This window comes from Parus major, chromosome Z (genome assembly GCF_001522545.3).
Source record: "Parus major isolate Abel chromosome Z, Parus_major1.1, whole genome shotgun sequence".
NCBI classification, from domain to species: domain Eukaryota; kingdom Metazoa; phylum Chordata; class Aves; order Passeriformes; family Paridae; genus Parus; species Parus major.
Window position 1 is genome coordinate 6044034 of NC_031799.1, and position 24269 is coordinate 6068302.

General features: G+C 39.0%; 1 protein-coding gene across 16 annotated transcripts in view; it reads left to right on the top strand.

Moving 5' to 3' along the window:
• CELF4 (CUGBP Elav-like family member 4) overlaps window positions 1–24269 on the top strand; it is a 705470-nt gene that overhangs the window by 76999 nt on the left and 604202 nt on the right. The window lies entirely within an intron of this gene.

Consider the following 24269-nt stretch of genomic DNA (forward strand, 5'->3'; position numbering starts at 1 on the left):
GAACTGAATCTTCCATCAGTTAAGGCGAACGTTTTTTTTTTTTTTTTTTTTTTTTTTTTTTTTTTTTTATTAAAAGGCACTACTTTAGTGCTAAGTATTTACAGGTTTGGTACAAAATTGTATATCCATGTTTTTTCATTAATTCGTATGCCTGGAGTGTCTTGTGTGTAAATTCACAGGCATGCAATATTGTGTGGTGCTGTTAATAATAATTATGAAGATTTGTTCAGGGCCTTTTGTAAAGCAGAAAACTACACTTATAGCTTCTCTCGTGCACTTAAAAACTAAACAGGAAGTTAGAAAATTGTTGACAGACTTTGAAACAACTCTATTTTTGTCAAGGTTTCTTTTAAGTTAAAGAAATCATGTCCAGGGAAGGCTAATGTTTCTTGAAACTCAAACGTTCTATATACAACAAAATAAAGGTGAGTATTTGAGAAAATGCACTTTTATGTTCAGATTTCATTAATGTTTTAACCTATTATTTTGAAGTAGTGGTGCACCACCTGAAATCAGTGGTGACTAGAATACCTATTCTACTAGTTACTAAACAAAATGAATTCTGAAATATTTGTAAACGGAAGAGACAGTGAAGAACTAATCGGAGACATTGCACAAAGTGTAAAGTGATGTGGGAGTGCTTATTGAAACAGATAAATAGCAGGAACTGCTCCCATTGCTGCATGTTTGTGTTTAGTCCCAACTGTAATAGTTACATAGAAAGGTGAGAATTAGCTGCATGAATGCACCTTTTTTCAAGAAGAGGAATTGGATCTTCTGGAGGAGGAGAGTTATTAATTTCAAGAGACATGTTGACAGAAATGACTCAGTTGTGCAAATTTCTCTTTATTTCTTGGTTTTGGCTTTGTTTTGTTGTTTTGGTTTTTTTTAAATGTATGTTCTTTTGGTAATTGAGGTCTTATTTTAAGAATTTTTACAGCTGTGAGAAAGAAAAAATGACAGACCTTCAAATCATTTTGGGCCTTTCAGATCATGAAGCGTGATTTCTTAGCATATGGCTAGAGGAAGAGGGTCTGCATGTGCTCTGGAAAATAATTTTCCACAAGCAATTGCCAACTCTGCAAAAGAATTTCCTGAACAGGGACTGAAAAGACGCTTCTGATTCTACTCAGGGTGTTCTCTTTAATGGAAATGTCTAACTTGCTGCAGTAAACCTTGAAGTCCCCATGAAAAATTCATGGAGGGTAGAAAAAAAAAACGAAGGACTTGCGTAGTGCTGCAGGAAGAGGCTGGCACTGAGGCTAGGTGACATGAGAAGTCCTGCAGCTCTGCCAGGTGGTGCCCTGGAAATAGCGAGGAGTCCGGCTCCCGTCATGCTCTTGAGCACTGCTGAGCTGGGAGAGAAGTACTGCAGAGGAACCCAACCACAGCTCGTAATTTAACTGTCCTCCCTCTCTTCCAGCCTTGCTTTCTCTCTTGGGGAAGTCCAGATAGGAGTAGAACTCTGGCAGCGGATGTGCATGGGTTCTCTCCTTTTGGAAGGAAGATGTACAAAAGTAGTTCCTAGCCTTCAACCCTTGTACCTGAGGAAGAAAACTGTCCTCCTTCTCTTCTGGACAAAACCTCTGTTCTGGATTCAGTTCTGTTCATTCAGTGTCACTTAGTGTGAATTGAATTCCATCCCTTCTGTGTGAATTCAATTCAGATGATTTCACTCTTGTGTAAGTGAATGGAAGAGAGACCTCTCTGGTGCAGAATATGACAGGCAGTAGGTGAATTTAGCTGCTATTTTCCTTATAAAGAGTGACTATAACTTGTTCTTTTTCTGAGAGATGGAGTCTTGAAAGCAAGCTAATGATGCTTCAAGGCCCACTGGGTAATGGCAGGCAAATGGCAATAAGGCAATAATATTGCTAGCCTAGTAATTTGAGCAGTATGATCCTTGTGGTAAGGCATTTGCTTATAAATTACACCTAAATAAAATAAATGTAATTGTCAGAGGAGGTGTGGAGTGAGATTTGAAAAGAAGTAAACAATAATTAAAATATTCACATTCTATCTTCGTTTATGGGGAGCTGTGGGGGCTGTGTAGGGCTTGTTTGTCAACAGCATGGTAGGTATGGATGATGACATCCAAAAGGAGAAGGAGAAGGATTTCCTATGTGGTGTTATGGTACACAAGAAGTTAAGAATATCCCAGAGGTCCAGTGATTGACATCATCAAATGCACTTACTGTTCCAAAGCTGCTGTCTGTCTTAGGCCTGCTTGGCAGCAGAGCCAAAGGTCAGAGAGAAATTAATCTGCTGTAAATGAAACTAAATGGATTTCAGGGTGCTGTTTGTGACAAGAGTAAGTGGTGGAAGACTTCAGCAAAAGGCTGCAGTTTAGACCTTGTTGGTGAACTAAGTCATTCATCTATGTAAAATGAGATGAAGCTAATCTTTCCAACAAAATAAGGATAACAAGCAAGATGGGTGTTTTTAGCAATTTAACCCCAGGGCAGCTACTATCTAAATAACTAACTATTAATGTGCCTCTCCTGCCCCTTTCAAAAGGAATAAAAAGAATAATGCTCAAATAGTTAATTGTTGTCATTCTAGATAGCTCTAACTGAATCTCTGGTAATATATTCTGTGCTCCCTAAAATTACTGATGCTTGAGTAGCAATTATATCTGAGGAGTACTCTGAGCCAGTTCTGGGTGACAAAAAATTCTGACCCAGCTCCCATATAGGTGATTTTGGGCAAGGAAATATTTCTGTCATAGCATTATGGCACCTGATTCAGGGATCCCTCCACTCCTTGGCCATTGACAGAGACCACATCCTGCTTGATTCAATCCTCTTGGAGTTCCGAGTGCTTCACATTCACTCTCCTTCTTCAGAGTTTTATTTAGTCCTCTGAACAGCAATTAAGACACTGATTTAAGAAAAAGCTTTGTATACAGTCTACCTGAATGTGGTCCCAGGTATGCATCTTCCTCTTAACATGAAGAAAACTGATTCTGGTTGAGATTTCTAGGTATTAGAAGGTATAAATAATCTCCTCTTGAAATGAAGTGAAATAAATAGGTGTACTTGTAGGAGAGCAAGCTTTCTATTGAGAAGTGTATAATGATCCCAGCTTCTGAGGCGTTTGAGCCAAATGTGTGTGTATATATAAATGAATGTATATCTCAGCACTTAGATGCTCGGGTGATGGATGTTTTGGGAGAAGATAAAGTAGCCAGGAAGGTATGAATAAATGTCTTACCAGTGCCTATCAATAGGCAGTGACTGCTGCTGACATGCCATGTCTCAGTGGGAAAACTGTAAGGGCTTTAAGTAAAAACAATTATTGAATGTATGATGTCTAAGTCTATTAGCTGTATACTATTATTGACCGACGTTAGATTAAAAAGCATGTCCTTATTACTCCCTCCTGTCATTAACTTGCCAGAAAAGGTCAGTCAAGAAGTATATTATTACTAAATTGTAGACTCACACATTTGTAGATGAAACAGGAATAAAACCATGGAGGACTAGAGCCAAACTTTGGTCAGGCCCAGAGCCTAGTTTTGTTCTCACTCCCCACACTCTCTAACGAGGCCAACTGCTCCCCATCCAGATACGTTGTGGCTTTGTCTATTCTCTGTGCTGAAAACAAGCGGATTTGTCATACTGTAGCTTTTCCCCAAATGCCTCAGGGTACCTCTGCACTGTGTAAGGAACCTGGATCTAAGCCTGCATTCGAGTTCCAACCTGCTGTCCATCAATGCAGGGCATGTGCAAGCCCATGGTGTGCTTGATCTAAGGGAGAGAGGGAAAAGAGAGGGAATAAAGGCTTTGTGCTCAAAGTGTGTATTTATCCATGTCATGGAGGAACCAGTCAGCTGTGTTCACCCTGTCTCTTTCTGTTATTTAATGTTTCCTGCAGCCATGGTGGTTGATCCACACCAAATAGTGGAGAAGATGCTGCCAAATCCTTCCTGAAAGAGCCCGACATCTGCTGCTGCAAAGCAGATGGGATCTGTAAGCAATCCTAAATCAACTCCCTGTCAGTAGACATCAGGAATCAAAGCCTCAAGCCAGAACATGGAAGGGTGGAGAGTGGGCAGGAAAAGAACTGGTCATCAACCTTTTTGCTGATCTCAGCATCACAAAGTCAAATATGTAATTTCAGTGATAGATCATTTTTGTATCTTCTCTGAATTCAGCAGCAGCTAGTCTGAAATGCCTGAACTTTTGTCCATGAATTCCTTTCTCAAAAACAGTACTGGGCTAAATAGAATGCCACTTTGCAGTGACTTCAGTATTTTGGAAGTTTTTACTTGGTGTTTAGTGTCATTGACATAAAATTGCAAGATTGGGGGTGGTTAGGACTCCACTTATTCCTTTCCCAGGGATTTCTTAAAATGGTCCTTCAGCTGCTCAAAACTTAATACTAAGATTTCAGAAAAAATTAAGCTCAGAGATGAAAATGGTAATCATTCTTTGTCCACAATGTGGATTTACAAATACAGCAGTAGGTTACTGACACAGACAGGGAAACTACTTGCACAAAAATGAAGCTTTGTTTTGATATTTTTTGGTCCCTTTGCTTCCTTCCTTGGGCAGAAAGATTCATCACTGTCTTTTGAATCACAAAAAAGCTCCTTGCAAACATCAAATTTGTGACTTATCTTTCAGGAATAATGTCATTGTTTTGGCCTTGCACCTTCTTCCATTTCCCTATTCCCAAACAACCTTCTTGAAATCATCTGGGTTAGTATGTTTTTATTCTTGGTCTCTTGCATGCCTAAGGGAATTGAGTCACAAATGGCTTGTGTTCACAAAATTGGTGGAATAAAGCCCAAGCTTTAAAGATGCAGCTTGGCAGCTTTTAAAAGGGCATAAGTAAAGGCATAAAACATTGGGTGAAATTTCCAGAGTGATTTGAGAAAGTGATTCCTAAGTGAGTTTAGAGAATTTAAAGAAGATTCTGACATTCATTTTTTGTCTCATAAAGATACAGAATGATGAGCCATTACACATACATTTAAACATCTTTAAGTGTGCTTCAGAATATATGTTATTCTGTTCCTGCAAGAATGGGGAGGGTGTGTGTGTGTGATTCCAGAACAGGCTCATCTTTAAAGTAAAACTCGGGAATGTCATGTGGCAGAAGTAAGAGGGAGTTAGGAAAAGAGTTTGACATTGTAGTGGGAGGGAAGGAAGGAGATGCTTGTGGAGGAGTTCAAAGGTTCAAGAACTTTTTAGGCACTTGGAAATATCCATCCTGTTCTACAGACCAAAATCAGGAAGACTTGCTTAATCCGTTGACTGAGAGCTGGGCATACATCCTGAAAATGAGCTGGAGGACAGGTTTTACAGAGGAATACATTCCTGTCTCTTAACAAGAAAATTAAAGCAAGGGGGGCAAGGTGTTCATACACTAATGTTTGCCACAGGATCACTCTGACTCCTTTACATCCATCCTACTCTCTGCACTTCTCTCCAAGATATCCCTATCTCTTTAGGTTTCAAATCTTCTCTTCCTGGCAAGTTCGGAAAAAGTTAAGTTTTTGAAGGTAGTCTTAAGGATTTTTATCTCTTTTAAATATCCTATCTCTAGTCTGCTGTGTTTCAGAAGTGTCACACCAAATCCTGAAGTGAAGAGTGAGAACACCAAGCTCTGCATAATGCAGGTGCCCAGGAGAGCAGTAGGCAGGCTGGTTGCTATAACAGCTTGTAGCTGTAGAACATCTTCCATTTCAGAAAAGATCCCAAATCTCTTTATGGACTCAGTTGAGAGAAGGTAAAATGCTCTATGGACAAGTTGGGAAAAGCTGAAAGAAGCAAAGTACTGGGTTCAACTTGGTACCTAGGATAAACAATCCTGACCTACTAAGTACTCCGTATGCATGGAGGAGAAAGGTAGTCAGAGTTCTTCTGCTTATTTCTAGACAGTCTTTCAACATTTGTGAAACAGAGATAGCAATTTCTCTCTTTTCAGTATCACTGTTGCAGAAGAGGAATCATGCAACATGGCTAGAAAACTCCATGGCTTAGGAAGTTCATTACACTGTACTCATCAGCTGTTGTGCTTCTGTATAGAGGACAGTTACATTAGGTGAAGGATGAGATGATAATTGACACCCTGGACTGTGTCTGTGCTACCTATTTTTCTTTTGGAAATGATAGAAATGGGGAGGTTTGTCCTTATGGCTCTAATAGCCATGACTGAAGGGATCTAATTTGAGAAACATGGATGGGAAATGTTGTTGGAGTGGTCAGGCATAAACCCACTGTGAATTGTGTGGTGAATTTATGACACTCTTAATATTTCTCAAGACATCAGGGGTACTTGCTCTATATTCTTATCAGAAAATAATTTCCCTTGCAGTGTGAAACTGCTTTGCATATCAAGACTCATCTTTCCTGGGAACTTTATCAGTTATCTTAAGGAAAAAATAATGGCTAATATCAAGACTGCTGTTGGGGTAATCCTGGGACAGCTTTAACTTTGCAGAAGTGTAGCATAAGGCTTTTTTATTGAAAAAGGAAGAGTAGTTATATTTGAAATCTTCTTCACCTGCCACCCTAATACTTAATAGGATTCAGACTGAGGCAGTTTATATTGCATTATGATTCCAAAATGCAGATTCTTTTTATTTCTGGAGGTTTCTAGGAAAGGATTGGACAAAAAGTGTTAAATGCGTTATGTATGTCATGCATTTTGGTAGCTGGTTGGATGAGCTGACCTCGCAGGCTCCATTTCATAGTAATTGGTGTGAATTGACAGTTCTGTGATTCACCTGAAACTGCTAGGAAGCCAAGAGTGCTGCTCTCAGTTTTCAGAGTTGAACAGAAAATATGGTTTGCATGACTAATATGCTTATCTAGATGTGTTACCTTTCGTAACAAAACTTACAAATACATTGACTGATTTTTATTAAATATCAAAATGGTTTCCTGTGTATATGTTTATTTATCAAAATAATGGAGTAGTTTGCCCAAGTTTCCAATAGAAATAATCTTTCCTTTCTTCCTCCTACCTTTATTTCAATGACAAATGTCTAAGTTCCTCATTTTCCACCATCTATAAAGATTTCTAGGAGTTTTAGCTTCCTCGCCTCTTTTTTTCTTGCATTTTCAGTAATAGAAGTTCCCTTTCCATGTAAGTCAAAATTTATGATTTTTGGAAAAAAGGAAGCCAGTCTTGTTTTAGAATAGGGTGGTCTCTGAGATGCCTGGTAAATCACTGCACTGCAGAGGAGTATTTAGGCTGACAGAATGCAGCCTGTAACACAGGACTGGGGGGAAATTCTGGCTCATCAGGATCTGTTCCCTACCATTGCAGACAACCACATCACATAATCCCTTTCATAAGTTTATCGAGCCTCATCTTTAAACTAATTAGGTCGTTTGCTCTCACTATCCTTGTTGGAAAGCAGTTCCAGAGCATCGCTCCTCTGATGGTTAGAAACCTTTTTCTAATTCCCAAATCAAATTTATTCATGGTCAATTTATACTTATTTGTCCTTGTGCAACATTGTCCTTTATTTTAAATGTTTCTTTTCTCCTTGATATTTACTGTGGGGATGTAGCTAGCAATTCTATCTATGTGGAGCTTTTTTTCCATTTTGCCAGCCAGACAGAGCAAGCTCTTATTTCTTGCATAATGCAGGAATTTGGTAATATCTCTCTGGCTCCAGGTTTTGTATTCCACCTTTTGGAATACAGATGTGGGGAATGGTACCCTCTCCTCATGCTAAGCCTTCCCAATAGCCTTGTTAATGACAATGGTACCCTTTTCTCTGATTTTTGAACATCCTTCTTGACACATGCTTTGTTTATTACTACTGGAAACAACATTAAAGAAACACACTGAGATTAAGTTACTGTCCTTTCCTTTTTGCACCTAAAGAAAGGCATGTAATCATATCTTAAGGAAACAGTTTGGAACAGGGACACCCCTGGATGTGCGTTTCAGTGTCACAATGTGTCCTGTCACACAAAGCCCGCTAGATGACCACCAGATTTCCAAGCAGTCTCCAAATTTATGAGTATCTACACGAGTCTTGAATGCTGACCAAAACCAGAACAAACAGTAGCTACAACCTGCTCTGTCTTTGCCCCTTCATTCACAGTGTAATGCACAGTACAGAGCCATGTGTAAGGGGAAAGACCGGTGTCATGTAGTTCTTCCTGGTGTGCAATGTGAGCTGCAAGAAAAGCCCTCACAAATGGAGTTCTTTTGGGGACACAAAGTTCCATGAGTTTGCAGGAATCATAGCCAAAGGGGCAGTGATATGGCTGCAGGGCATCCGCTCAAAAACTGTGAAAGTCTTAGACATGGAAATGCAGAGCAGATGAAAGGCTTTGTGGATACCTGGCTGTACTCCATGGAGGGCAAAGACAAGAGGTAGAGTAACACAGGCATTAGCTAGCCCAGCGTGTCAGCAGGTTGTCACTGAGGAGGGTTTTTCAGCAGTTGGACAGACCTGACCATGAGTCATCAAACGTTGTGTTAACACACCGCGATGTTAAACTGCGCGAGCTGTCAATGATAAATTTTATCTCTTTAGCTGTTAAACTTGGTAAGGCAACTTCAAACTTCAGCGTGCATCTACAAAACCTGTCCTCACTGTCTTTGGGCATAGAGTTCTTACGGCATGCATGCTGGTGAGAAGCAATTCTGAAATCTTTTTGTAGAGAGAGGAGAGGGGAAAAACAAAGTACTGCATGGTTAGAGTCTGCGCTGTGTGAAGAAGTGTTGTATGGATGTCAGGGGTTGGGAGGAAGATGAGGGCCTTTCAGAGACATCCAGCACCTTTACTGCTTAATAACAGCTGGATAAGAAGTTTCTGGTTTTCCCTCTTTTATCCCTTTCCCAAAGTAAGAATTCCTGCTGCCTTAGCTATAAAATAACATTCTGCCTATCCTGATAAACCTCATCTGTTGCAATTAAATCATATGGTGATCATATCACACGTTTCAATTCAGATGGAGAATTGCCTCAGTTGTACTGGAGAAAGTGGCTGCCTGGATTTATTTTGATGAGGATGCTGATCTGCTAGGATCTGTACAAGAGTGGAACAAAGACAGTCCAGTGAGAGAAGCTAAAGTACAAGGGAACAGAAAATAGTGTGCAATCATTTAACTGACATCTTCTATAAAGCATACATATATTAACATAGTTTTGCTGTAAAGGCAATTTAAATTCTGCTGTTTCTGGGCTTCTAATTTCCATTTTGAAAAAATTACCTTAAAATCTTGTATTTTCTCTTTTGAAAATGTAAGGACCTGGCAGAGATTTTATAGTCCTTGTCCAAGGGAGGGTGGGGAAGGGGTGAAAGGAGTGAAAGCAAGGTTTCTCTTTTTTTTTTTTCTGGGGGTTGGAGAAATATTATTTAGCATTCCTGTGGGTATTATCCCATTATCATCTAGAATGTATTATCTAGAGAAATTTGGTTTATCAGCAGAGGTAGATTACAGAAGAAATTCTGTGATAAATTAGTTCCCTCTTGAGCAATGTTGTTTTACAGGAACCAAAATATTTGAGAAACGCTTCAACTCAAAGCTTCTGCCAGCTGCTGTACTTGGATCTTGAATATTTGGGTCTGTAAATGGGTTGGTAAGATACTGGGAGCCCTGTAGGGCACTCATAAATCTATAACCTCTTGATTCCCTTTTTGGACTGCTCCATAAAATTGGATTATAGGTGGTTCTGGAAGTAGACTCTTATAATGAATGTTTTTAAGACTGAAGCTTACTCGCCAGGGGTCCACTACTTTTCCTGGAAAACTTACTCACTATAAATGATAAGAAAACCCACACAACAAACCGTCAAGTACCCTTAAATCTTTTTACAGGAAAACAAACAAACAAAGAAACAAACAACAACAACAAAAAACAAACAAAAAAAACCCCAAAAAACAGAAGAACCACAAATAGAAATACTAAAACAAAGCAAATGGCTGTGGAAAATGAGAGATTTGGTTTCATCAAGTGATTACTGAATATGCAGAGATCATTTTTGACCAGAAGTCCATGAGCCACAAGGCTGAAATCTAAGAATACCCAGAGGGGGCATATGCACCTCCTCTGCTTATAATCTTTCCAAGGTCTCTGCTTCTGGCCACCACTGGAGCGAGGACATGGAATAAGGTGGACTTTGTCTGAACTAGTACCATTGTCCTTATATAATGTTCTAGTCCACTACTTTTGAAGGCAACAGTAGTTGTTCTTTGGGATTTTTAAACTCATTAAACTCTACTCTCTTCCTTTCTGACATCAGCAGGGATTCTCCAGTGAGTTTTAGCCTCCCAGAGACGCACAGCAGCTGGCTCACTATTTTTAGCTTCCCTGACATAAAAAAAAATAGTAAAACGTAACCACGTCTTTGATGTGTGTCTGCTTTCAGGCATCCACTATCCACTGATTCATTGACTGGTAACAGGGAAAATTTTGGTAGGTCACTGTATTCATGAGGTAGCCTAGAAAGTTTCTTTCATCTATCTTTTAATGTCTTGGTCAAAATGGCTTCCAACAGTCTCTTTTGAGGAGACTGCTCTACAGTCTGAATACTTCCCCACTGGGAACTATTTGCTGGCACTGTATTGGCACAGACATGCCTTTCTGTTCATTTCTGGCCTAGAACTTCTCAATCTATACTAAAATACCAAGTAAGATGTCATATTAAACTTTTATTAAAAAAAAAAAAAATCTAGGAAAATTATAATAATGTGTGTGTGTGTGTGTGAGAGAATGATTCTCAGTTTTTTTCCCTGAAATTAACCTTTACAAAATAAAAAAGTTATACCACTCAGAAAAATTTGGTGACTGCCTGGCTGCTCAGCTCTGTCCAACCCCTTAAAAATTACTGGCAATTGCCCAGCTGACCAGGGATGGAATGGTGTTTTAATGCAAATTTTATCACAGTCAGTTGACATTCTGATTTCTTTTTACCAAGAAAGGCTATGGAAACTGTTTTCTTTAAAAATGAGCTTTTTCTTGGATTAGACAATCTGTTAAACTTCTGGATAAAATCATTAAAGTTAGAAATAGGGAGAAGGTGGAAAATGGAGGCCCTCTGAATTTGTTTGCTCGTGGGTCAGTATTAGCTTTTGTTTATGGTTTTAAGTCACTTAAGTAATAAGAGTTCCATGAAGGACTGATTTGCTCTAATGGCTGGGAGAGACAGTTAGTAATGTTTATTTTTGCCTTCTGTAGGGTCATAAACTTCAATCTTATAGCTTTCAATTGTCCTAAATGGCATAATAATCTGTGGCTGTGATTCTCTTCCAGGGCTGCAAGAATTTCTCTCTCCTTATGCCTTTTAGCAGATTAAGGAGACAAAAATCTTAGAGAACAGTCATATGGAACAGTGACAAAGAAAGGTGCTGGAAAATTACTGAGTTAAAAATTTGCACTAAGAAGCACCCTCTGCCCTTCCATGTTGATTTAACTCTTCTGCCTTTTGCCTCCCTGCCTTTTCTCCATCCCTGCCTCCAACACACACAGACACAGACACCCCTCAATCATGCTAAAGAGGTTATTTCGCTATTACCTTTGAACTTGTATGATCTGGGAAGCCCCAGGTTATGTGGTCATGCACTATACTCATGCAAATAAGTGCCAATAAAAATTAAATTAAATATATTCCAGAATAACAGGTTGTTTAGATGCAAAACCCACTTTTAAACTGTGCAGGAGGAACAAACACCAATATTCTGAACAGTTAGGAAGCATTCCTAAAGCTCAGGTTAAGTGTTCTAATGTTGAATTTCCTGTTGTTACCTCCAGTTATTGTTCCCTGGTATCACCCTGAACAACTTCTCCAGTCTTTGTGCTTATACCTCCAAGACTTGCAGCCCGTTATCATCTATCCCCTGAGTCATCATTTACCCAAGTCATACACATTTAGTTAATCTTCTCTCGTAAGTCAGTCCTCCCAGCCCATTACGAATTTCTATTACTCATCCCTGAAATTCATCTTTTCTTTTCCATTTTTTTTTCCTTCCATGTGTTTCTGAACACTTTTTTGGTGATTAGAGCTGACAGGATCATTTTAGATGTGGGTTTCTACTGACACCAAAGGAAGGAGGTGTCTGATCTGGAAGAGACATACATACTATTGTATGTGATATTGTCCACTGTCATCTGAAAATGTCTTTTGACATTACTGCCTTTCAGCTTCATTTGTCCTGTTGAGAGCTTGCCTCTGTGGCTATTCTGTACCTGTATTTCCAGAGCTGAGCCAAGCAAGGTTCCAGGCATGGATAATCCTCCCCAGCAGGGATCAGGTGACTGACCACACCATTAAAGGGCTCAGCACCATCTAGGATCTGTTGCAACTTATTTTCCACTCCTCTTGATGTGTGAAATCTTCTTTGTTGTGCTGTTTAAATTTAATATCAGAACTTCTGCTTTGCTAGATAGTTCTCCTGCAACTGACATTTATCATGCACATTCCTCCTGCCAGCCCTCAGTGTTTTTCAGTCTACACTGTTCATCATCTAACACGAGTTCAGCTCTCAAAGCAAAAAAAATTTCTGCTATAAGTTGTTTCAAAAATTTGATTGAAACAATTTACTATATACTCAGCATTCGCTAATTTTTAAGTTGATCCACAAAAAATGTGATCAAAATATGTCTCTGGTAGTTGATTACTACACACTTTCCCTCCTGTTCTCTACATGTCAGGAAATTGTACCTCCTTTACTTCAGCCTGACAAGAGCCCTTTTTAAACCCAGTGCACTGAAGCTTGTAAGTTGCACAGATCTTGTTTTAATTAAATTCACTGTTTCTTTTTCACTTCAAAGATTACATCCTTATACCTTTTGTAAAAATCTGAAGTCTTAGGCTTAAATTCACACAGTCTGTTTTAAACTTGTTACCCAGGAGCTTTGTCACACAGCAGTGGATGGGAAAATGCAACTGGATAAAGGGACAATAGTGTTTTCCCAGGTTGCCATTTTGAGATAATCTACTGGGGACATAATGTATTTGTGAGTCTGCACAGGAATGTGCCCATGTTCAACAAAAACAGACTGATAGGTGTTCATAGCTCTAAGTAGGGTCTTTGGAGATTTTGGGTTCATGTTTGACCCTTACTACAAGGTCTTTGTGTGGCTTTGGACAGGTGGTTAAATCTTCATTCAGCCTCTGCTCGCCTTGTCTAGGTTCCTAAGTTACTTACACACAAACCAAGCTCTTAAAGAAAACTTGTACCATTCAGAGACAGCTCTGCTTAGAGCTTTTTGCCAGAGAGGTAGTGGAGGCCCTTGCCCTTGGGACAAAACTCTCTTCCTTTGTGTTATAACTTATTGATTGGGCCTTTGAGCAGCCCTTTGCATCCTCCTCTTGCCATGCTCCCAGAGCACCTCATTTCATCCCCCTTTCTGTCTCATGCACACACACAGACTATACCCTGTGGTTCTCAGCCCTAAGTAGATAGAGTTTAATTTGTTGATTAAGTTTAATTCATCCCTGGAATCTTGCAGAAGAACTTGATCCTACTTCATACCATCCTGCTACCTATACTTAAAGAACAAACCAAATTGAGAAAGGATAAAGAGAAAGAAATAGGTGATAAGAGACAATACTTATTTGCTCCCAACATCTCTTAGAGGATAGAAGAAGCTATTCAAAGTCAAAACATATGGAAAACAGCATCTGGTTATGGGAGCTTGGATGTTAATTGTTCTGACAGCTGAAATTTGTCTCCAGAAATCTCATGAAGCCAGCTGGTATTGTAGAGTTTTCTCTGGCTCATATTGTGACTCTTACAAGTTTCTGGAGACTTTTAGTCTCAGGGTGATCATCTTGTAGGAGCAGCTGCTGCCTAAAGATTTTCATTTCTATATCAGCTGGAATCAGGAAATACATTCTTTGTGGGTTTGGATTTGCTTTTGTAAGACAAAAGCCCTAAGGTGGCTTTGGATACACTTCCCTGGATTCAAACTTAACAAAACCTTGGTTCTTTTCAGCAGAGAGGTTCTGATGTTGTCCAGTTTACAGTTCTTGCATATGTGGTGTGGGGGAAAACTCAGTAACTGCGAGAAACAAGGTTGATTTTGAGAGGTATTTTAAGGTTCCATTTTGAATCTGAATTTCCTGAATCAGAAAAATGTGGCAAACTTGGTAAGAGCAATAACTATATAGAGAAAATTACAATAGTTTGCTTCTGAATGGACTAGGAGTTGTCTAATAATAGCTCTTTACTGCAGTTGTTTTAGTGCCTTTTCTTTCAACCTTGAGCTGGAAATGTCAGAAATCTGTATTGACACTTGTGCCCTGTCTGAGAGAATAAAGAATATGAGGTTGTTCAGAGAGCATATGAGTCTGTATTTAGAACAAGTTGCTTACATGTTTTTGAGACAAAAGCATAAATAACTAATCATTTGATGATGCTATCAACAAGACGTTTGCTGCATGGCCCTGACATTTTTTAAGGGTGAAAATACAAACTTTTCTTATGCAAAAGTACAAGCACATTTCTTGCACATAGACTTGATGTTATTTTCCAAGAAATGTCACCCTTGTGAAAGATAATGAGCAGTAAAAGAAAGAAAAAAAAAAAAAGGAAACAAGAAAAAAATAACAACAAATCAAACCCACTCTCTGTACATACAGAAAAGAAAGGCTTGGACAAAGTTGTAAGTGGAAGAGCAGTCTAATTAGTTTAGAGATGGCTCTGCTTTAGCTTTATTTTGCTAAGATTCAAGGCATTCAAAGTTATTGTTGTTTAACAGCAACATAACCTCTGGAGACTAGTTGAGCATTCTTGAAGAAGTCTCTCCAAAAGAAGTGAGTCCAAAAATCAAAACAAAATGAAGAAGAGGAAAAGTTTCTGAAAGAGCTAAATGTTTTAGAAAATCCACTGAGTTATTCATATGCTGCTAACAATAGAAAGAACTCAAAAGGCAGGACCCAGAACAGCAGGTACAGAGTCTAATTAACACATGTACTCAAAGGAGGTTTAACCCATAACATTCTGAATTTAAGTGTTACTTTTTAAACAGCAGGATTATATTTTTATGATTTTCACTAGAGAATCACAAGACACAACCCCTCCCAACTTTTATTCCTTTATCCTTATCATCTCATTGAAAACCACTAATCTTGAAGATTTCAAGCTATTTTTCTTCCTGAGGCCGCAATGTAAAATAGGTAACATGTTGGATTTTCTTTGAAGTAATAGGTAGGTTGAAATGAGTTAAGATTAGAGATGTTCAGGATTTTGACACAAACTTGATGCATCCTTATGGAGCAGAAGTTGGAATCTACTTATTCTCACATGAGGGATCTCCAGAGTTTCTTCATGACTTTCTCATCAATGATAGAGCTCTGAAACACTGGGAATATTGTTGCTTGGTCCAGAAAACCACTTGATTATTATTTTTCACTTTAATATCTGTCTTTCTTTATTTTAAATCAAAAACGTTCCCTGATTGTTTGATTAATGGGGCCTGGAGACACACACCTCTCCTTACAACAGGGAGTCCACAGGTATCAGGTAACAAATGAGAAATTGAAGTGAGGCTGGTCTGTTTAAAAGTTTCCTACTGTAACTGAAAGCATTAAATATTTCCAGGCCTTATTAGGCACACCAGCACGCTCTGTGGTAGACAACTATCTTAACCAGTAATCTACATTCTGATTTCTTTAATGGGGAGTTTGCTCACTGGCCATTTCTTGTGTGTATGGAAATTAGACACCTGTGCTGGGTAGAAAATGTTCTGGATAGTCAGAATTGCAGGATCTGGAGCACTGAGTCTTCTGTTGACTTGGCTGGGATGATCAAAATTATCTCAGAAGTGTCAGGATGAAATTTAAAGCTGAAACATTGGCAATTATGAGAGAACAGAACATGGTATGCCAGATCAATGGTTCTTCTGCACCTTGTTGTGAGTTTACTAGTCAGCAAAGGATTGTTCAAAAATCAACATGCAAGGAATTTTCAAGAACCCAGGAAAAAGCCATCAGTGTGTGAATTAGAGCCAGAAACTGTTCCCCTGTCCTGGGGAAGAAAGTTTGACATATCAAAAGCTTTCCAATTTTGCAGTGGACTGTGGTGTTACTTAAAAAATAAACATGGAGCCATGGGGTCTGCCAGAGACAATATGCTCTCCTGTGTCAAAGCTCTGCACTCAAGACCTGTTTGCCTGGAACAGATTACAGCCCAGACTTCTGGCTGTCCTGGAATAAATTACTGTTGCTGCAGGATCTTGTCAGAAATGGCATCATGAGGCTGAGAAACTTGGTGAATTACTTTATTCAAAATTTCTATGAGAAATTCTGACTTCTAAAAACTGATTCTTTCATTAAAAAATTGCTTGTTATCAAAAATCAGGACAAAAGCATTGGCTGTGTTGTTGAAACACATACCAACAGATGTTCAGGTCTCTGCTGTCTGCCTGGACACTGCTAAATATAATTAAACAATGTTTAGGATGAGAACTGACTCTGATTTGGACTGAGCATATCAATGCCTCATTTTGAACTATCACAAATGCATTTTAAATGGATATTCTGTAAATATGGTTAACTTGTGTATTTTCAGATTCAGCCTCTTAATTTGCTTTTTAGTATTGGTTCATGGGTGTATATGAGTGAGTCTTTTGTATGCTTTTAACACAGAGGACCCTACCAAGTTATCCATAGCAGTAATATTACAGCATCATAATAGTTAATGGAAAATAGCATAAGAGGAAAAAGAAAATTAGCATTCAACACAGCAGGGCATTTCGGATGTTAATCTGCCTTGCAATATAATTGACAGGGAAGCTGATATCTGGGAAGATTTTTATTCCTATCTTTTCCTCTAAACAGTTAGTGTTCAGTTGTTGTGCAGCAGGGGAGATGGAGAAAAAGAAAGTTCTAGCCAAGTGAATGTTCTTTACCAGCAAAGATGTTAACTTTTGTCAGAAGGTAGTTAATCACTGAGAGAGAAACAGATGAAGAAATTGGATAAAACATTTCCAGTTCCAAAAGTCTTTATTGATTGTGTCTCCCTCAAGAAAATTCAGCTCAATCTCTGAAACCCTCAAGTGATTAAACCTTGGGCAGTCCACTGTAGACAGAGCAAATGAGAATTGTTTCAAAACCAGACATGTAGAGCTAGGATAGTTAAAGTGAAAAAAGATTTCTTTTTCACTTTGAAATCCTAGCTGGGAAACGTAACCTGAGATGTTGATTTTAAGACAAGAGTTTTCTTAAGTATCATGATCTTTCTCTATATAACAGATCTCTCAATTTTGAAGCAATGAACTGCTTTATTTTCAGAGAAGGAGCACTCTTAAAACACAAACCTAGGGTCTGGAAAATGGGTCACAGGTCTCTGGTCCACCACAGATAATTCATATATCTCTGTCTACTTTTTTCAAAGGTAATTAGGGCACAGAGAAATTGAGGCATCACTAAATGAGATGCTCAGACCTGAGACCAGCTGAGAGTTTCTATTTTTTTTCTCACCTTTTGCTCTCAAACCACCTCCTCTAAAAGACTGAAGCTCTTCCTGAGTTGGAACATGACCACTAGCCTGTGACCCAAGGAATGCAGAATTACTAGCTGTAGGAGACGCTTTCTGGGGACGGTTTGAGACACGGCAAAGACCTCTATAATCGAGTTAGGTGTTAGAAATTTATTTCAGGGCGTGGGATAGAGAGAGAGAGAGAGAGAGAGAGAGAGAGAGCCTGCTATGAGCCAACAGATAGAGCTCAAGGCGGGCTCAGGGAGAGCAATACAAAAGAGGGTAAGATACGAATACATGAGTTTAAGACTTAAGATTTCTACGAAAGAGAGTTACAGAACATAACAGAAGTGAGAGAGCCGGGAAAAGAGCTAAAGAGGAGTAGGAAAGAGCAGCAAGAGAACGTAGTAAGAGAAACAAGAGAAAACAAAAGAACTAAGAGTTAAGAGAGACCAAGAGTTACTAAGAGAGACCAAGAGTTAAGAGAGACCAAGAGTTACCAAGAGAGACCAAGAGTTACCAAGAGAGACCAAGAGTTAAGAGAGACCAAGAGTTACTAAGAGAGACTAAGAGTTACTAAGAGAGACCAAGAGAGCGAACTCTCTTTTACAATTACTTATATAATCTATACATATGAATATTCTATTCTTTCATTGACCAATCTTTCTAAGTATACTAATACAGTAACATTTGTGTGCAACCTATAGAAATCGCTATTTTTGCATATTTTTAGTTATCGCAGGGTCCTTCAGAACTTTCCTTATAAGGCTGGGATGAGGGGTCTCAGCTTGGTTTTATTGCAGGAAAGAATGTGTTCTGGCATACCAGCCCGGTTTCTTTGAATTATTCAAACCGTGCTATCATTTGTATTTCTTCCTTAGCCTTTCTGGCTACAAAGTCATATTTATAATTTCTTTCTAATTCTACCTTCCCAACAACTAGCCTCCTCCATTTTCAGTATACATGAGGGTCTTGGAGAGTTGTGCCTGGATTGCAGTTTGCTTTCTGAAAGTCCATAGTGGTCTGCTTTAATAAAGCTCTTGGTTTGTCTGCTTTGGAGGTTTAAGGCATGAGGTACACTAAAGATGTTAGGGGAAAGGTAAACACTATGAGCTGATCTGTGTTCTTTCTTCTTTTACAGAAGACTGTCTTGTTCACTAGTTCATGTGCTATGCAGAATTCTAACAACACAACACAGAAAGGTTAAGGAAATCCTTACTGTTAACTAATATATTTGTAACTAAAAGCAAGGAGGTATTTGACTCAAAGAAGAAAAAACAAGAAAAAAACTGACAGCCTTGTGTAAGTTTTGTCTTTTTTTGGGCAACGATTCTGATTTTAGTTACACTCACAAGTATTGGAAGGGCTGTAGTTTCAGAAGTTATCACCTGTCAGCTGAGCTGTGATAACTGGTTGAGTGTATACACTATAGTCACAAAAGTTTGTGAATTAAAAAATGGCTTAGATCATTCAAGCCAGCCTCCTCAATGCCTAGGGTTATCCTAACTGTTCTATATTATTGTGGCTGAGGTGAGCATCTGAGCCAAGAATTCTTCCAAGATTAGGGTTCAAATCACCAATGTAATTTCACCACTTTGTTCCAATTCCCCTTCCATGTTCAGGTCCACCTTCTGCTAGACCAAAGCACCAAGCCTCATCCAACCTGGCCTGGAACAATTCCAAGGATGAGGCATCCACAACTTCTTTGGGCAACTTGTTACAGTGCCTCATCATCTTCACAGTAAAATATTTCCTCCTAATTGCTGATTCAAATCTACCCTCTTCAAGTTTCAAGCCATCTTTCCCCTTGTTTTTTCACTTCATGGCCTTGTAAAAAGTCCCTCTCCAGCTCCCTTAAGTCAGATGTCCCCAGAGCTTGCTTTTCTCCAAGCTGAACAAACTCAACTCTCTTTACCTGTCTTTACAAGAAAGGTGCCCCAGGATCTCTGATCATCTTTGTGGACTCCCCTGGACTCTGTCCAACACCTCCACATCCTTTATAATTTGTGACTCCAGAAATGCAAGCAGTACTCCAAATGGGCTCTCACAAGGGTGGACTAGAGGGGAAAATCACCTGCCCCAACCCAAAAAACACAGTTCTTTTGCTGTAGCTGAGGACACTGCTGTCTTTCTGGGCTGTCATTGTGCATTGCTGACATCCAACAACATTTCCAAGTCCTTCATGGCAGGGGTTCTCTCAATGCACAGTCTGTATTTGTGCTTGGGTTTGGGCATTTATCCCAAAATGGATAAAAGACTTTGCATTTTTTCTTGTTGAACTTCAAAAGGTTTGCATAGGAACAACTCTCAAGCCTGTCAAGATCCCTCTGGATGGCATCCCTTCCCTCCAGAGTGCTGACTGCTCCACAAACCAACTTTCTGTTTCAAGGTAAACCTGTTGAAGGTGCTCTGAAACCCAGTGTCCATGTTGACAGCCAAGATGCATGACAGCAAACACCAAATCCTGAGGAACAGGAGCATCGGGTGTTATTGTTCTCCACTTGGACATCGAGCCATTGGCAACAACCTTTTGAGTGTGGCTATCTAGCCAGTTCCACTGGCCCATCCCTGAAATCAGTTTTTCCCCGTTTTAGAGACAAGGATGTTTTGTGAGATGGCATCAAATGCTTTGCACAAATCTATTTGACAGATAGTGTCAGCTGCTTTCCCCTTTTCACCAGTGCTACAGTCCTATTGTAGAAGGTCCACCAGTTTGCCAGGACCAGTTTTCCATTTGTGAAGTCATGTTGACTGTCTCTAAGCACATTCTAATTTTCCAAGTAGCATGTTGTCCAGGAGGCTCTGCTCCATGATCTTACCATACATGGACTGTAGTTCCATGGGTCTTTCTAGTTTCTCTTTTAAAAATAGGGATTTTTTTCCTTGTTTCCAATCAGTAGGTACTTTGTAGATCTCCAGATATGATGGACATTGGCTTAACCACTTCATCTGCCAGTTCCCTCTGGATTAATCTCATCAGGTACCTTGGACCTATGCATTTTGAGGTTCCTTAGATGATCTCAAACTGATCTTCTTCTAAAGTATGTTGTTGTCCATTCTCCCAGGTCCTGCCTTTGCCGCCTTCAATTCAGGCTCTGTGACTGACTCTCAGTTTTCAGAACTATTCTGTTCAGTTCACAGTTTGTCTCCTGATAGTTTTGCCTCCTAGGCTTGTGCAAAATCTTCTGGAGACTTACTATGAAGTTGAAGTTGCCATAACCACAATCATTATCCATCTGTATCTCATACAATTATTATTTACACTATTGAATCTCTGGAGATAAAATTAAAATAGAGCTTCTTTTTTTTTTCTATCTCAAGCTTTTGTTTTTGAAACATCTCTTTAGAAATCCTGTTTCCCAGGAGACAACTTGATTTGTCCTCATGCTTCCAAGAGACTTTAGTTCAATAGGTTCAGAGTTAATTGGCAGGTGGGAGTTTCCAGATGTTTATGTGCTTGCCCAAAAAGCTGCCCACTGGTAGTAAATGAACAGCTGGAAAGACACAATCCAAACACAGCATTTTTTAGCTGATTGACATATGTCTGGAAGGCATGGTGTATTTGAGAAAAATGGAATTGAAATTAGGAACAGTTTGGACTGAGCCCTTCATTATCAATAATTAGTCAATTAGGATTTTTCTTCAGATTCCGATATAATTCACAAGCACTGCACTGAGTCATTACTACCCATAGAAGTGGAGGATAGAAATAATGCATTGCTTTAACACTATCTTTACTTAATAGATATGTTGGCAAATGTTCATTATACTGCTGAACATGGGCAATTCAAAGGGGATGGATGGTGCAAATGTTTTGTAATGAAATATGAAGCCTTCCACCCAGAAGTCATGTTCACACCCAGACCAAACAGCTGAGGGCAAGTGAGCAGTTAAGTTGAGCTACTTAGGAGTCTACTGTGAAAAACCTTTTTTTTTTTTTTCCCACTGAAATGAGTGGTTCTGTACACAATCATGAGGTTCAGCAGGGAAAATTGATTGTTCTGAAATTGTGTTCCATCTGGGAAATCAAAATGAAAAGAAGAAAAAAAAAATCATAGAATAACAAAACACATTTTTTCTCATTTTATTTTCTCTGCAAGAAAACCCAGCATAGCTGCTCCATATGACATTATGTCAAGACTCAGTTGTTTAGGATGCTGTGTTCCATAGTGTTACCTTGAGTGTCTAGTGCTGTGTTTTCTAAGCAACATCCTCCAGGAAGGAAGAGCCCTTTGGAGGGGTCACATGGAGGCACATTGAAAGACATAGCCTAGCAAAAATAAGAACCTGGAAGAGGTTTCACAGTTGTCATTCCATTAAACATCACAGTACAAAGTACAAAGTACAAAGTAGAGATGAATTTTGATGTTTCAGGGAGGCGGGTAGGATGGTGCAAGAAAGAATATTGCCTTTCATCCTAATGTACAAGGAGATGAAGTATAGAAATTCTTTCAGGATGGAAAAGAAGATATGTATTGTTTTATAAGAGGCCTCATATTTTTGAAAAATATCACTTTAGCTGATGGCTAATGCTGCATATGCATATGCAATCCTGTGGTAAGGAAAGGAGAGACAAAAAGTCCCCATCAACTGTCCTTTTCAAGTTCAAGTTTGAGGTCTGCTATGAGCATTAATCTCTATGTTATTTCATTTGGCCACTGCTGGGATGGAACTTCTTAGTCCCCTAGTAACCAAATCTTACTTAAAATAAACAAGATATTATTTTTCATAAAGACATTAGTTTTCACCCAACACTTGTGGGACAGATTGTAATTTGTGTACATGATGTATATGAATTAAAAGGGGAAAGGAAAAACTTCCACAGACCATATATTTTGTCTCTGGAAAACAGGAGGATTTTTTTGTCTGACCGTATGAGAGAGTAGATTTCTTTTTGATTTCAAATTCTTTTAGTCTATAACACTGTGATTATTATATCAGTGATAACTGGATGCAGTCTGAGTTCTGTTTTGGGGAGTTTGGTACTTCTATCACTTTTGAGAACAGGTTTGGAGAGAACTTGACAGAGGTTTCCCCCTGGGGAGAACTTGCCTCTGCACACACACACACACACACACACACACACACACACACACAGAGTGTGGATCTTGTGTGGGAATTTTCCACCTTCAGAGAAGAGTTGTCTTCTGCTTACTCGGCCTGAATTACAGTCATGGTACAGTAGGAGCTGCAGGACATTGTTACCCTGGACTGTCATCATGGCAATCACAATGAGGAGAAAAATATAGCTATCATTATGAGAGCTTTACACTGCATAGTTTATCTCTATAACAGTGTGCTATGATGTGCCTAATTAGACTGTATCAGCTGCTCCACGTCTGCTGCTAAAGGGAGACTTTCTTATTGTGTCTAGTAAACAGAGAGCTCTCAGCCTGTGATTTAGCACTGAAATTAAATTTAAGCATAGTTTCCCATTTGATTATCAGGCTATGGGTGACTTTTAAGGATCCTTTTCAATCCATTATTCCTGGTAGCTGTAAACTCTCTGGCACAATTTCTTCCTCTTCTTTGGTGGACACAGACTAATTGAAAACTTACCCAGTTAAAGTTAGAGGGGAACAAATCAAAATAATTCCATCTATGCAAACTTTTGATGATGTTCTATCTCCTTTTTTGATTGTCACCTTCTGTCTGAATCTCAGTTATTGAGACATAATAAATGTCTTAATAACTGAGATATTTGTCTTGAATAAAAAGAAAGTAACAAGACCTCCAGAAAGTAATGCATCATAAGAAATAGTGAAAAAATTGTTCTTTTTCCACTTTTGCATGCCATACTATAGCTTCATTGTGAGAGTAGTAGGGTGACTTCCACAGGACAATCTTTGAGGAAAAAATGTAAATTTATGGAAAAAAATCCTGTTTTCTTGTCTATGCTAATCTATTAAAAACATGTAAAAGTGTGTATTTCTTCAGTAATATTATCTAAGGAAACAATTTGGAAAAAACAGTGAACATTGCATGGAAAAAATGCTCACAGTAGCAATCAAGCTGAATAGAAGTTTACAGTCTACTGTTTATTCACCTGCTCTGTACTTTATATATTCTTGGGGAGAAGGTGGGTGGGTTAAGATGATGTTATGGGACTTGTTTGTTTCTTTGGTATTCTCTCTGTACTTGTGCTGTTCTTGAAAGTCATTCTCAGTTTGAGGGACATGAGGCTGCCTGAACCTTGAAAGATATGATACCTCCATTTCAAGGAGCTGGAGACATTCTGTAGTAATTTCAGAGAAAATGTTTTCTGCATAACAAGCACTTTTTTTTTTTTTTTTTGCTGCAGGAATTGGCAGGTTTTCAGTATACTGCAGTAAGAAGAAATAATTTGATCACATCAGACACACAACTGGAGTAAGATTTTGCAACATCAACCAGTTTTACCAAAAGGGAAGCGTAGAGTTGGGGAATGAAAGCACAGCAGGGTTCTACTTTGACAGGTCTTTAGCCTTTTTAGTTGATAAGTTAATCTTTGGAAGAACCAAAGATGTAACCCATTGGTGTATCTCTGAAGTTCAAGTGACCTGTGGGTCAGGGATGTTCTTGGAGTAATTTTTTTGGGCTTTGGCATGATTGTGTTTATGACTGGAAGCTAGTGAGCGAGTTCTTGCAGCAGCCAGTGCAGGGAGCTGGTTTTCTGGAGAGATGCAAAAAGAGCAATGAGTTTTGGTGGAGGTCAGGCTAAACAATAGAAATTTTCCTCTGCAGTAGGAAGTCCCAAGTCCTTGTTTGCCCTTTTCTTAAAGTACTTGGTATAAAAGAAAGGTGTGAGACCTTTCAGCATATGGTATCAAGGGGCTTGTTCCCAGCTCTGCTGCTGGAGCAGGAGTGGGATCTCATGCCCTATCTTGCC